At 35.2% G+C, this 14,000-nt stretch overlaps 1 long non-coding RNA gene across 1 annotated transcript in view; it reads right to left on the minus strand.

Moving 5' to 3' along the window:
• The window catches only part of LOC120298936, a 19,435-nt gene continuing 5,435 nt past the window's right edge, over nucleotides 1–14,000 (minus strand). Inside the window, exons 2-3 of the long non-coding RNA XR_005554276.1 lie at nucleotides 1,911–1,958; nucleotides 1–567 (exon numbers count right to left, since the gene is read on the minus strand). This is a non-coding gene — a long non-coding RNA (uncharacterized LOC120298936). The remainder of the gene's footprint in view (nucleotides 568–1,910; nucleotides 1,959–14,000) is intronic.

Consider the following 14,000-nt stretch of genomic DNA (forward strand, 5'->3'; position numbering starts at 1 on the left):
AGGAGTGCATGATTGGTGTATTTAATCCAGAGTACAAGTAGAAGCTTTTCCTCCAACTCAGAATCAATAAGGAGCAGGGTTTTGTTGGGTTGCTCAGTGTGGCATATAATTGCTGTATCATTCACCTCTTAAAGCAGATTTGCTGCTCCTTAAGGAAGGCAATAGACTGTATAGTTATCACCTGAAATGGGATATAATCCCTCCCACAAACTATACAACCTACTACCTCACCTCCACAAAGCAACACAAAGGACTCACACATTTGCATATTTGTAGAACTGCATGCCTGACACCCAAGGGCCCCAAAATGGTCCTTGTTCATGACAAAAATTTGCATGTAGGAATAGGTAATCCCATGGGAGCAGTTGATTTGACTGTCTCCTTAGGAAAGACAGTAGATTGTATAGTTAGTTCAAAGGGAGAAGATGGCTCCACAACTATTCAATCTACTACCTCAGCCTCAAGGACAGCATTGTTTTGATGGTTAGGAGTGGCAAACTTCAATGATGGCTAAGAAGAACATTTATGGTCTTGAGGTTCAGATAAAGGTGGCTGATCAAATGCAATCTACAAAAACAGAAAATGAGAAAATATCAGCAAATATAACGCATTGGGCTTTTGAAGTTGTATTGAAGCAAGTTTTTGTTGTTGTTTTTTAAGACATCCACAAGAAATCAGTTAAGCACTTGATAAAAGAGACCCGCTATGATTTTTTTCCAGTTCCACAATTTTCATTGTTTAATTTCCCTCTTTCTCACATGAAAGTATATACAGAGTGGAGACCAGAATTCAGATTCTGAGAGGGCAGGAATGGATCATTTCCTCCTCATCTCGCACCTAGGCTGCTGGGTAGATGATCTTTTATTGATTTGCATAAAAAGTACTCATCTTGCCCTCTTCTGGTGGAAGCAAGTAGTCAGGTAGCCTTGTCCACCTTCTGCACTTCATTCCATTTTACACAAATGGCTAGTATGCAGTGTACCCCTCAATCTTTGTTCTCCAACAGTCATTTTATGCTGTACTGTTGGACTCCATGATATTAGACTTTGTTTTGTTTTTGTTTTTCAGATTAAGTAGTAGAACAATGAAATGTAGTTTTTCTTCTGTGGGGTAATGAAATGCTGACTTGTCTTGCTTTCTTCCTTTCTTCCAGCAATTTTCCACTTCTAGTCTAAGTGACAGGAAAAACTATAAAACTTATTTTTTTCCACAAGAACTCAAAAGCAAGATCCATAAAAAGGAAAGCAATTTATGCTTGCTTTTCCAACGTGGGTGGTAGGAGTAAAAAAGCAGGGGAATCCACCAATTGTGAACTTTGGTAATTCTGACCAGGTTGGACATCTGACTGTCATTGTTGTTAATACGGAGGAAGGAGATGAGATTTAGATAAAAACTTCTTAAGCTGGCTTCCATTCCAGTCAGTTCACACATGGAAGACAAGTAGCTAAAGGCTACATTGCACAAGGTCTCTAGTGAGCATAATCTTCTCTCTACAATTCCTTATTCGCCCCCCTCCCCTTCATCTGCCTTACTTAAGAATATCTGTTAAGGGAGGAAAAAAATGAATAATTTCTCAATATATTATGTTTAATAGTTTAGATCTATCCGTTTTAAAAGCTGAATTATAAACTTAGTTTGAATAATATAGAGATTTTAGATGATTACAAAGTCCACTATCTAATCTGCAAAAGTACCTGTAATTGCCATTACATGGGACACATAAATAAAATTAATTTTAAATGAAATATAGTGTATAGATTAGAGAGCATTCTCAGGTCTAGATCCAAACACTAGCTGTGGTAAAGATGCCGTCTTACCTCAGAAGAGTGCAAGGGGTCTTACTATTTAAAAACAACCTTTGAAGTGGGAGAAGGAGTAGAACTAGAGGGAAAGCAACTTTCTTGGCTTACCTTCTGCCACCATTTCTGCATCCAGTAGAATCCATTCTCTCTCTCTTTCTGTATATTGGGCAAACAGTTAAGAGAAACACATAAATTAGTTAAAAATGTAATATTATTATATGCAAAAATGATTTGTTTAGTGAGTTTATGGAGTTTATTGGAGAACTGAAGATAATTTTTCCCCTTTCTAAAATAATGAACACTTTAGAAACATATGGGAAAAAAATGAGAACAAATATTTATATTATTTGTTAAAAGTTCCTAACAATGTGACAACCAGGATGGAATAAATTTAAAATTGGGACTCATAAGAAACTGAGAGGAATTAAAAATTGTATTTGTCCACTCTCACTCTCATCTTTGCTTATTTTTTTTTAATGAAAATACTTTCATTCATGTGGATTCCTATTGCAGCTCAAAATGTAAAAACAAAATAGTAAAACAATCCTAATGAGAGAGTGGGAGATAGAGAATGATTTCTGATGAACACTTTTAAATAGCAATAGCACTTGTTGCTAATACATACCGCTCCATAATGCTTACAGCTCTCTCTAAGTGGTTTATAGAGTCAACATATTGCCCCTAACAATCTGGGTCCTCATTTTACCAACCTCAGAAAGATGGAAGAGTGAATCAACCTTGAGCCATTCAGGATCGAATTTCTGGCTGTGGGCAGAGTTTGCCTGCAATACTGCACTTTAATCACTGTGCTACCAGGACTAAAGATAGTTTCTACGGCCATGAAGCAGTGATTCACTAAATGCATTTGACCCTTGCCTCCAGATTTCTTTTTAAAAGTATTGTTATTATAGCTTAATCAAACTTGTGTTCCTAGGTTCACTGGTAAACCGTTGAAAAGTAGCAACTTCCTGACAGTTTTCAGTAGGAAGTTGAAAAAAAAAAGACAACCCTTCAAACACCAAAGAAAACCAAACTTCACAGTCAGGGCTTTCAATTGAGGCTCTTATTTTATCTAATTAAAATAATAAAAGCATCCTAAAAATTTGAAGCTGTATACCATCTGTATACCAAGTTTTTTAAAAGATGTAACACAATTAACCTCCATATAGGTTTTTTACAATTATACATAACTTTTTTCTATTTTTCTAGACAACTTTATCTAATCAGATACAATTTTTATAGCAATCAAAAGCTGTAGCACAAATTTTTAAAACAACGTAAATCTTTCAAACAATCATGTCAGAATCAGATAGTGGTATTTCAGTCTAGCTGACTGTGTATTTTATTACATATTCAGATTTCATCAACAGTATCTAGGAGGGAAATATTAATACTGTCCTGTGCCTGCAAATGTCATCTGATTCTATAAACATCCCCCCCCCCACACCGTTACAGGCATGAACTAAGCCTATAACTTTATGTTTGCAGGTATATATGTATATATATTTAATTATATATACAATTCATTATGTATATTTTAAAAAGTTGAGCTCTAAGTCCCTTTTCATAATCTGAAGCAATTCTGAAGGGTTCTTACCAGACTGAATTTCTTTAAAATTTGTTTACCTAGATGATCTACATACTCATTTTTACTACCATAATTTGTACACAATCCTTTTTCACAAAATCCTCACAAAGTGGGCAAGTATGTTAGAGTACAATTTAGATCTGGCCAAACCATAACATTATAAACACTTTCTTTTTCCTTTCTGTTCTTCTCTGTGATCTAACAAGCCTAGCTCCAAAATCTTTGCACTTATTTCTCTGAAGTTGAAATCATTTATTATCCTTGCAAAGATTATCCCATTCCATTAAAAAGTATATTTGTGTAGTGTAATATTGGAGCTTGGAAGAATCAAGTTCAAATCCAGCCTCAGCCATAAAAACTCACTATGTGACTTTTTCCTCAGCTAACCTACTTCACAGAAAAATGCAGCAAGATTCCCCAGCTATCATGAGCCTTTGGAAGAAATGCAGGATATAAATCTATGTATGGAACATGGAATAAATGTTGTAAGTATCTGTGGCTAACCCATATCAATCAATAGAAAACACTTAACCTTATGTCAGAATTTGCATCAAACCTGATCAGAAAAACTAACTTACTCATGCATTTTTTTAAAATTGTAGAATTGGGCTCTTAACTTACCCTTGAGCTAAAATTTTAATGCTACTATTCTACTCGAAGTTTATATAAGAGGTCTAAGACATCTGAAGAACATCTACTTGTTGGAAGACAAGAGGCTGACAGAATTTGTCAAATGAATATTAAGAGTGTGAACTATTTAATGTTTCTCAATAAAAATTGTTAAAAAGTGCTTCCCAACAAAAATATATACATATATGTCTGTCTGTCTGTCTGTCTGTCTCTCTCTCTCTCCACACACACACACATACTGTATGTATATAATTTCCTATCATATACTTTGTCTATGCACAAACACACACACACACACACACACACACACACACCCCTCACCAACAGAAAATTTTTTTTTAGATTTAAAAGAATATAGTACAACAGACCTTTGCATTAATTCTATGATAAGGTCAAGTCAAAATTTTGGAGCAGTATAAGCTAACAGGATTTAAGTAGTGCCTATTTGGAGATATGATGTGGGAAAGCAAAACTGTTTTGGAAGAATATTTCTATTATTTGTCTCCATGCTGGGCACTTATATCTGTACAAAAATTCAGATTTCTAAATATTTGAAGTTCTCAGTGATGTCATTCCAAAGAAAATAAAAGAAGGCTAAGTGCTGTATGCCTATATCTTCTGATGGTGCAGGGAAGCACAAATAAAGAAGTTCAAAATATTGTATTGATGGAAAAAATGTGTACCATATGAGAGTCAACAAGAGTTTCATAATCCAGTTTCAATGTAAGTCTGCTTTCAGTAATGACAGCATAAGTGCTCTTTCTCATCTGCCATTTGATGCACACATTTTCATTTTAAAGGTCATACTCCACCTTGATTTTAAATATTAGCAATATTTACCTAGGTTAGCAACAAGTTACTCATTCTAATTCCATTATTTTCAGGTGAGAGATTACTAAATGTACACACACACACACACAAAAAAAAACTCCACAGTTCACATGGGCAGTGCTGGATATAATAAGTAGCAGATGTGGAATTAAAGCACCACAGTGACTTACAATACTCCTAATTTGAATCAGGAAACCCTGTTTCTATTTTTATTATAACAATAAGGGTCAACATGTGATCAGGCCCCTGCTTCAATAGAGAATGTGTAAGCACAATAGAAAATAGCTGCTGTTGAGAGCAGAACACCTAAGAGAACACGGAAATCACAGAGGAGCAGTTATCAAATCCCATTTTTCAGTGGTATAGACTTTGGAGGGGGGATTCAAATATGTGAACATGGATGTCACTTCTTGAAGTCCATTCTGGGCCTGGGCAACAAAAAAATTAGCTACCGGTTCTGCTGAAGTGGTGCAAACTGGCTGCATCCCACCAATGGGTATAGATTAAATTTCACAACTAGTTATTTCATAATAATGGAGCTCCCATTACTTCACAAGATATATATATGCAGTATAAATAACTCAACATGAAATAGGGGAATAGGAACGTTTGCAAAGGTTAAATAAAATAGTTCTGTTTCTGTGCATTCACATTCCTTGGACACAGCAGTAGAAATCAAAAGCTTGTTCACTCAATTTGAAATTGTACCCAACATTTCATTTATGGCTAGAAGAGCTTGCTTTACAGATTTAATTTAAACAAGCAATTAAAGATTATCAACAGTTATGGAATATTGGAACATAAAATGTTTTCAGTGGGTGTAACTGAGCAGAAAAATATGTCTAGCTTAGAGGCTACAGAAAAAGCTATTTGTTTTGTTTTATTGTCCTCAAACAAGAAACAAAAGTAGGTCCCTTAGTGTTCTTTTTAAATTATTCTTTTTGATTGTTTAGTTGCTGGTGAGGGGGAGGTACTGATTGCAAAGGGAAGGGCTTCCACAAACAAATATAAGTATCTAATTAAAGCAGAGGAAAATGACATATATCTAACATGAAAGTAGATCTTTAACCCTCACCTCCATCTTCAAATAATACATTTACTTGGCAAACTTTAACCCCCTAAAAAGATAGTTATGTTCCCACACAGCCTGAAACTTCACAAAAGGAAGCAGCAATGTTTTTACGTAAATTTTAGATGAAAGATCTATTCACATCTTCAGAACGAGTGATGATGAAAAATATGGAACTGAGAATTAGTTTATTTGGCCACAGTAAACAGTGCAAATGCTACGATATATTGTGGAGAGGGAACACTTACAGTTTTTAATGACTGGAAGGTTCCCAAGTCATCATAAGTAAGTAATAATAATAAAAAAATTCCCCCTTGTGGCAAGAATCAAGTGTTCTGAATCCTTATTTCATGCACATTTCTAGGAAAAGAGATGTCACAGGTGTGTTTTCCTGTGGCTTTACAGTATATCAAAGTGCCACTATCCATAACATTGCTGGCTGTCTTAAAATTCTAGCACTGGCAAAGCCAACACATTCCAAATGTGGCCAAAACAGCATTTTGTATGCAAACAAACAAGCAATTGCAAATGCTAAGCTTGCCTCAAAACCCAAATATTTTTACAGAAGCATTTATAGCTTCAGATGCTGCTCTGTCTTATCAAAAGAGTCTCGCAGATTATAAAAACAAGGAACAAAATAGCTGCTTTATAAGTAAATGGTGCTTTCAGTTTTTGTACAAGCACAGTCAAGAGCAGGACTGCCAAAATTATTGGAGGCAGTTCCCAGATAGAAAAGTGGTGCCAGTCTCTCTTAAAATCTTGTCAGTCCTTCGGTGTGATAGCCAAACTTGGAAACAATTAACCTGAAACAAAAGCCCAGGATTAATTTCGCTGCCTGCATTCTTACAAAATGGCTGACAGTCAGCCATTTTGTCATCTAGATTTTCGATAGAAACGGTGCAGAAATTGGATGTTCGGTTCAGGTAATCTTTTCCAAAGAAAGCAGCAACAGCAGCAGCAAAAGTGTTTCGAAAAGTCTCAGACTTTCAGAAACAGCATAGACTTGCTGCATGCTGAATATTTGTTCGATTATACTGCTTCAAAACTATTTTTTAAACCTGCAGCAATAACAATAATCAAATGCTTTCTTTTGTGTGTATTATTTTGAAGGAATGGAATTATTATTTTTAGAGGTTGCTCTCAAGAGTGAGAAGTGAAATTATAGAAATACTACTTGGACTCCCTAACTTTATTGTTTATATCCACTTCCTGCTCTCTTTCTAAGCAGCTAACAATCATTCTGTTAAAATCACACTGTGATTCATAACATGCATCTATATAAAAATATCCAGTCATCATATCTCTGGAACAGAAAGGCAGCACCCGGCTACCTGATGAAAAACAAACACAAAGGCAATGCCATTGCAGTTGCATTTCAAAGAGGAAAGGTAATTTTCATTTTTCTCCCCTTGATTTAGCATGTGGACCTGAGAGAAAGATGGAGGCACCTACAAAAGGGAAAGTCAAAAAGGGGAAGGTTGTGGTCACAATTAAGAGACTCCCTTTTTTACATATTTGGATGTAAAAAGGGGGTGGAGCTTTAGATACATGATTATGATTGCCATTTTGCCTTTTTTAATCTCTTCTGGGGGCATATCTGGTGAAATTTAGTTTAGTATCAGAGCATATTCTAGTTATGACTTTTTCACTGTTGTTAAATGGTTGAAAATAAAATAAATAATTTCTCTGTATTTTTAAATAGGTGTATTTAACTTCCTTGACTGAATATGACTCTTCACCCATCTTGCCAGAATCTCTCACTCATTCTTTTAAAACTGTTGGATCTCAGATATGAAGGAGAATCTAAATGGAACTAGTCTGAAAATTACAAATAATCTCATGCAGTTTATGGTGATTTCTGCGATCACATTCCACATGGCAATTGTAAGAGAAATGAATGCATCCTTGTGGGAATTAATTGCATTTTCTCAGCAACAAAATTTGGCAGGCTGGGAAAATGCAGCGTCTCTGCAAAGTAACCCTTTCTTAGAGATAAGACTGTCTGGAAGTTTGCAACAAGTGACTACTGTACTGGACATGTAGTGGATGTAGAAAGGCCCTTAGCTGGCCTATAACAGTCGTTACACCGTTTGGGGAAAAAGAGCTACCTTTTTAACCAGCCCAACTGAATATTCAGAGATTTGATATCTCTTATACTATTGATTTAAAACTGTGAGCAACAGCTCTAGTAAGTGATAAATGAGTTGTTTAAATTTACTGACTGATGGTGTAAAACTGTATACAGCTACTCAGATTAGTTCACTGAGGCTTATTCTCTGAATAATAAGGATGAGATAAGTATAGCTTGACTATACTGAAACCTTCAACAACTTCCATTATAATTACAAATACACACATATAACTTTCATGTTCCTGTATCATCTTTTTGATTTACTAATTATCCAATAATCATGTATAAACTATTTCTAAATGTAATCATAACACAAATTGTAATTGCAAATTAGTGTCTTCTATGCCAGCAAAGTATTTATTTTACCGACTAAAATATCTTACAGAAAAGCCGGTCATGATACCTATAAAGCTTCAGTACACTAAAGTCTTACGCTATATACATGATGAAACATTTTGCTATTTAAACTATCCAACAGAGATCAGTACAGTAAGAAAGAAAATGATTCAAACAATAACTCTTAAGAACTATACTTTGTACAGAATTAATTCATCTGAAAATGAATAGCTTGGAGCAACAGTATTTCCTGTTAAATACACTCTTATCTGCAGCACATAATTATTTTATTCTAGAAAATCACTTCTTGTTTCTTGTTTTCCAAATTCCAATTCTTATCTACTGTGTACAATTATTTCTCTAGATATAAAATTTTGGTTGGAAAAATAGGTATATTTTATATTCCTATTATTTATAAAATATGGCATGAAAAATGCCATATTTTTAGTGATTCAGAGAAAAAAAGTGCATTTATAGGTATATAGACCCAGGCACCTTTACCATTGCTAATGGTGGTTTACTGTCTTTCCAATATGTGCTCAGAAAGAGTGAAGATTGTTTTCTTTCCTTTCTTATGCTATTGAATAGAGATATATTTCTTGGAGTAACTGATACAACTGCATATCCAAATCTTTTCTGCTGAATGATATGGTTTATTCGTGTGGTGTCTCCTATAGCTATTAAATGACAGGGATATAAGGGCAATTATCTTGCAATGCTAACTCTATACTCATTACAAGCAACTTTGTAACAGTGTTATCCAATCAGTCACAACAGTGCTTCTCTTAAACATGTAATTTATCATGAGGTGAACACCTTTGAAGAAAAAAAGCATGCAAAGATAGATGTTAAAAAAATAAAAGAAATAACCCACAGAATTCCCTAGTTAGTTAAAGTCTACACATGTTAAAGTTGCCAAGTTTTTAAAACACTGGTTTAAGCTCTGCCCTACATCATGTCTTATCATAATCACATTGGCCAATGATATAAAATTATTTACAGTTCTGCCATTTAATCAAATAATAACTGATGTCAGACATCCAGGAAACGGACAGTAAGACTATTTCCTTTGATGCTAAGAACAATCTTTCCAACTGATTTGAGGCCCAGTCCCACAATCCTGGCTGTACTGCATCAAGAAATGCTCCAATGATAACATACAGTAATTACTCAGTTTGGCATCCCAGTCTATTTGCAATGCCCAATAATGTCAACATGACCCCCAGGTGTTTGGCTCCAGCTCAGGTTTTATTCTGGCCTGACTTTCTCTGATTCGCTGGGGGTGGTGCATACAGAATCAAAAGGGCTAGGTTCAAATATGGCTGGATAGTTACATCCCAGCTTCTTTGTTTCCATCTTCTAACCAGGCAGCAGCCTTGAAAAAGGGAAGCAGGAAATAAGCAAGAGAGGTGGGGGAACCTTGGAAAATGTTGGTTAGAAAAGAATAATCAATGTTCCAGAAAACTTCTTGCCTCTGTGCAATCAGGACCAAAGAGTTAAGCTTGAGAAAGATCAAATTCTGAGGTTTCATGCTTTTATTTGGCCGATGTAAAGGAGAAATGCATCTTTTCTAGAACTGCTTGCTGGCACAAAGTAGAAGCATGACTCAGCTCATAAACACATAAACTGGAAAATTTCCCAATGGGAAAAGGCAGGAGTAATGGAAACCACCTGGTCATGTCAAACATTATTGACCTTGCCTTAGTAGGAAGCTGTAGTAATATTTCAATATTTTAAAGCAATTATGGAGACTATAAGTTCTAGAAGGCTTCTTCTACAACTTGCTTACAAAGAGAAAGCCAGCTGGTTTTTGTGTTAAAGGTAAGATCAGAGGAGTCTTTCATACATGTCTGCTTTCTATACTGGAACAGTGATTAATAGCTGAGTGTAATTACTCATAATTCTAATGTGTGTGCCAGATCTTAAGTGCTACCTTTTTGAACCAGTGGGAACATTTGACATTTTGACAGCATGCCAGAGACAAAGAAAATGGCTGCTGCAGGAGCTTATTTCTAGCTGACCCCATCCTCAGCCTTTCAGCATCCATTTTATATTTGGAGTTGATCAGTGGTGTTTTGGCTTTCTGATCTAGAATGGGAGATGAACTCTCCCAATCTAGATCCCTCCCAGAAGGATGGGCTACCCTTTTATCTTGTTTTTCCTTCGCCATTGAGAAGAGAATAAAAGCCAAGATAATCAAAAGGGGAAAAGCAAGACAAATAGTTGGATCTTCACTAAATGCCTCCTCTACATTCATGACCCAATACCTTTAGATATCCTCTCCTCTATTCTGCAGGCTATTTTATGAATATTACAGGTGTCCCCATTTTTGCTGCCTTTATAGCCATTTCCTATTCAAAAAACAACAAAGATATATTGACATTTCTTGTAATGGCTAGCCTCCAGTCAAAATATAATTGGATTGCTATGAAGATAATTTTATTCCAAAACTGGTACCTTTGTCTAGAAGTGCCCCATATCTTGCTTAGTGCAATATAGTCAATGACCTATATTGCACTAAGCAATTGCACAAGCATTGCTGCTATTCAAATAGCTTCTTTCAATTATCAAAGGGGGTTACTAAAATCTGCTTCTGATCAATAGGCATAACTAGCAGATCACATTATAAAATTTAGCATCCTAATAATTGAAGGCAACTAGATTTTCTTCACAGCACAAAAAAGAAATAAAGAAATTTAAAGCACACTTCCCAAGTTGAATTCAACTGACCTTTTATATGGGACTTACTGTAGTAGTACTTAGCAATATTGTGAACTCAGCTAAAATGTCTCATTTCAGAACATGCCAACTGGATGGTAATCTAACAATCTCTTTCAACCACAGAACAAATAGTGTTAGAGGCACAGAGCCCAGAAGCCAGACAAGTTTCATTCAGATCTTTTATGCCAACTGGAATCTAGCTATCACCAATACAAGGATTATATTCCATTCATCCTAGAATGTCCACATGAGACGCCTTCTGCCGTGATTAGAGGTAAAATACTACTTTCATGCTAGAATATCTTATACCAATTTTCAGGCTGCTATTGAGATGGAGAGTAAGTGATGAGGACATGTCCTGAAAAACAATGAAGAATCTTTGCACCACAGATTAGCAGAACATGCAGACGAGTCCTTTTTATGTTGCACAAGCCAAGCCAATGAGCTGTGGGCAGTGAATTAAATGTTCAGTGAGATTATCCGTAGAAAGCTATTTGTGAAGCTTATGAATTATAAGCAGAATAGCTGCTCTGGTTCTGAGATCACAATATTCCTAATACCATTCTTTTCAAAAGGAAGGTAAAGAAGATTCCTTAGATCACTGTAAAATTAACTCCTTCCTATTCTTTCCAATGTAAAAGGTTATTTGAAACATCCTATTAAGAACACTCTTTCTGATTGTACCCATTGATATGTATATGGGCTACATAAAACTTAGGGAAAGCTGATTGAGAGCAGTATTGCCACTCCTCAAGAGCTCTCTGGCTAGCACTCCAGCTGTAGCTATTGTATAGATGACTTGCACTCCCATCACCTGACCAATGAAGAATGGAAGAGATTGCATTTTTGGCAGTGTTGTTCCTTATCCTTGCATTTGAGAGAAAGAAAGAATAAAGACCAAGAAACATCCAGCCTGCTGGGAGCCCCCCATATGGGCTGGAAGACATGGATTGTCATGAATTTTTGACAACAGGAAAGTGGCATGTTCTCAGCCCCAAACTAGGGGTCAAGTCACCTAAATAATATATTTATGTTTTGAGATTTAGGCTTTGCTTTGCTACCCAAGGCACATATGGAACTGGTCTTAGACTGTTGTAGTAGAACATGAGTTTTCACAAATAGAGAATATATATCTATGCTATCTTTGCAAGTTTTAGAAGTGCTATATATCTTTAAAAAATCTGAAATGAATATCATATCTTATTCCAATGGCTACACTAGATTTAGAGACATTAATCATGAATCCAATTAGGTTGCACTATAGATTCCATAACATCTTTCATAGATCCTTTCTCAATTTGATGAACTTTAGATTTGTTGGGACTGCCTGAATTCCCAAGCCAACATTATTGGCTGGCTTGGAATGTCAGGATTTTTAATGTTAAGTCATGTGGAGGATGTCAATTTGGGAAATGTTGCTTTAAAAGTTACCAAGACTGTATAATGAATAGATATAGTGGGAAATGTAGCTGAAAGTCCAACTTCTCCTATAGAAGAGCCTATACTTTGTGAAAATAGAAGAACTGGTTTAAAGAAATGACTTCTTTGGATAAATTTGTAAATCCAGACATCAGAGTATACAAAAACTGTATTTCTGTCTATCATGTATCTATCTCCAACATAAAGAGGAAGTTCATGTATAAAAAGGAGAAACCACAAACTACTTTCTCCCATAATGAATAAAGTTTTTAATGGAGGATTTTATAATTATTTCTTATTATGTGTGCTTCCAGAATGACTTAGAAGTGTTTAGGACTTGCTTGAATGTACCATCATGCTGTTATTCAGTAATGGAACTGAGCCTGAAAGCAAAATATATCATTGCTTTAAGAATACAGTTATTTAAATTAAGCAACCCCTTAAAATAGTGGCACATTTTTTTTGGAAGCCTGAAAAGTCCAGGCTCTTTTAATGAATAGGAGAAGTACTGGCTCACACTTGTGTGAGGTCTGAAGCTCCTCTTCTGAATATTTTTTGAAGCATGCCCAATCCTAATTACTATAACTTTACAGACAGTGTATGGTGTCTTATATCATTTAGCAATTTAGTATTCATAGTCAGTGCATTATCAGATGGTGCCACATAGGGAAAAAGAGAAAATAATGACATGGCATGGCAAATAAGTAAAATGAAAATATTAAATTTGACAAATAAATAAACAAATGAAGCAGGTACAGTTTGATTGCACAATTAAGCTACTGTAGATGTTTCCACAGACTGAAGAGTTTTCCAATCTGTCAGAACAGATTTTGAGCGCAAACAGCTGATACAGTAGGAAGGAGTGAGGAAGAGAATCCTGTTGCATTATCAAAGGTTTCCTAAACAATTTTTTTAAAAAAAAAATCAATTAAACAAAATTCTATATGAACTATTCTTAGCCTAAGCAAACTGGAATCTAGTATAAATATTGACATCTAGTAATAGAAATCAAATCAATGTAACGTATTATCTTATGCCTCATCACAATGATAAGATAAATGTGGAGGTGATCAACTAACTGCAATCTGTTTAGAATACAATAATTAAAATATACTTTAATATAAACAGCTTGTTAAGAAACCATTTCAAATTCTATGCATTAAAATTTGTTTGTTTATTTGTTAAATTTATTTGCCACCTCCCTCAATGTTGAGCTACTCTAGGCAACTTGCAACAGAAAAAACAGAGAAATGAAAAGTGTAAACATAACAACACCAAAATAATGAATAATAAAATAAACAAGGAAATAAACAAGGAAAATAGAGTAATATAAGATTAAAAGATGGACGGAGGGCAAGCAGGGAATGCAGGGGTGGAGGGAAGTGGTATATAATATAGTAGTCACCTCCAATGTGATACTCCCCCACTAGGTCCCCAGGTTATGAGAAATATGCGTTTAAAACAATTGTTGAT

This window comes from Crotalus tigris, unplaced genomic scaffold (genome assembly GCF_016545835.1).
Source record: "Crotalus tigris isolate CLP2741 ecotype Arizona unplaced genomic scaffold, ASM1654583v1 scf7180000024167.7108832, whole genome shotgun sequence".
In the NCBI taxonomy this organism is placed as follows: Eukaryota; Metazoa; Chordata; class Lepidosauria; order Squamata; family Viperidae; genus Crotalus; species Crotalus tigris.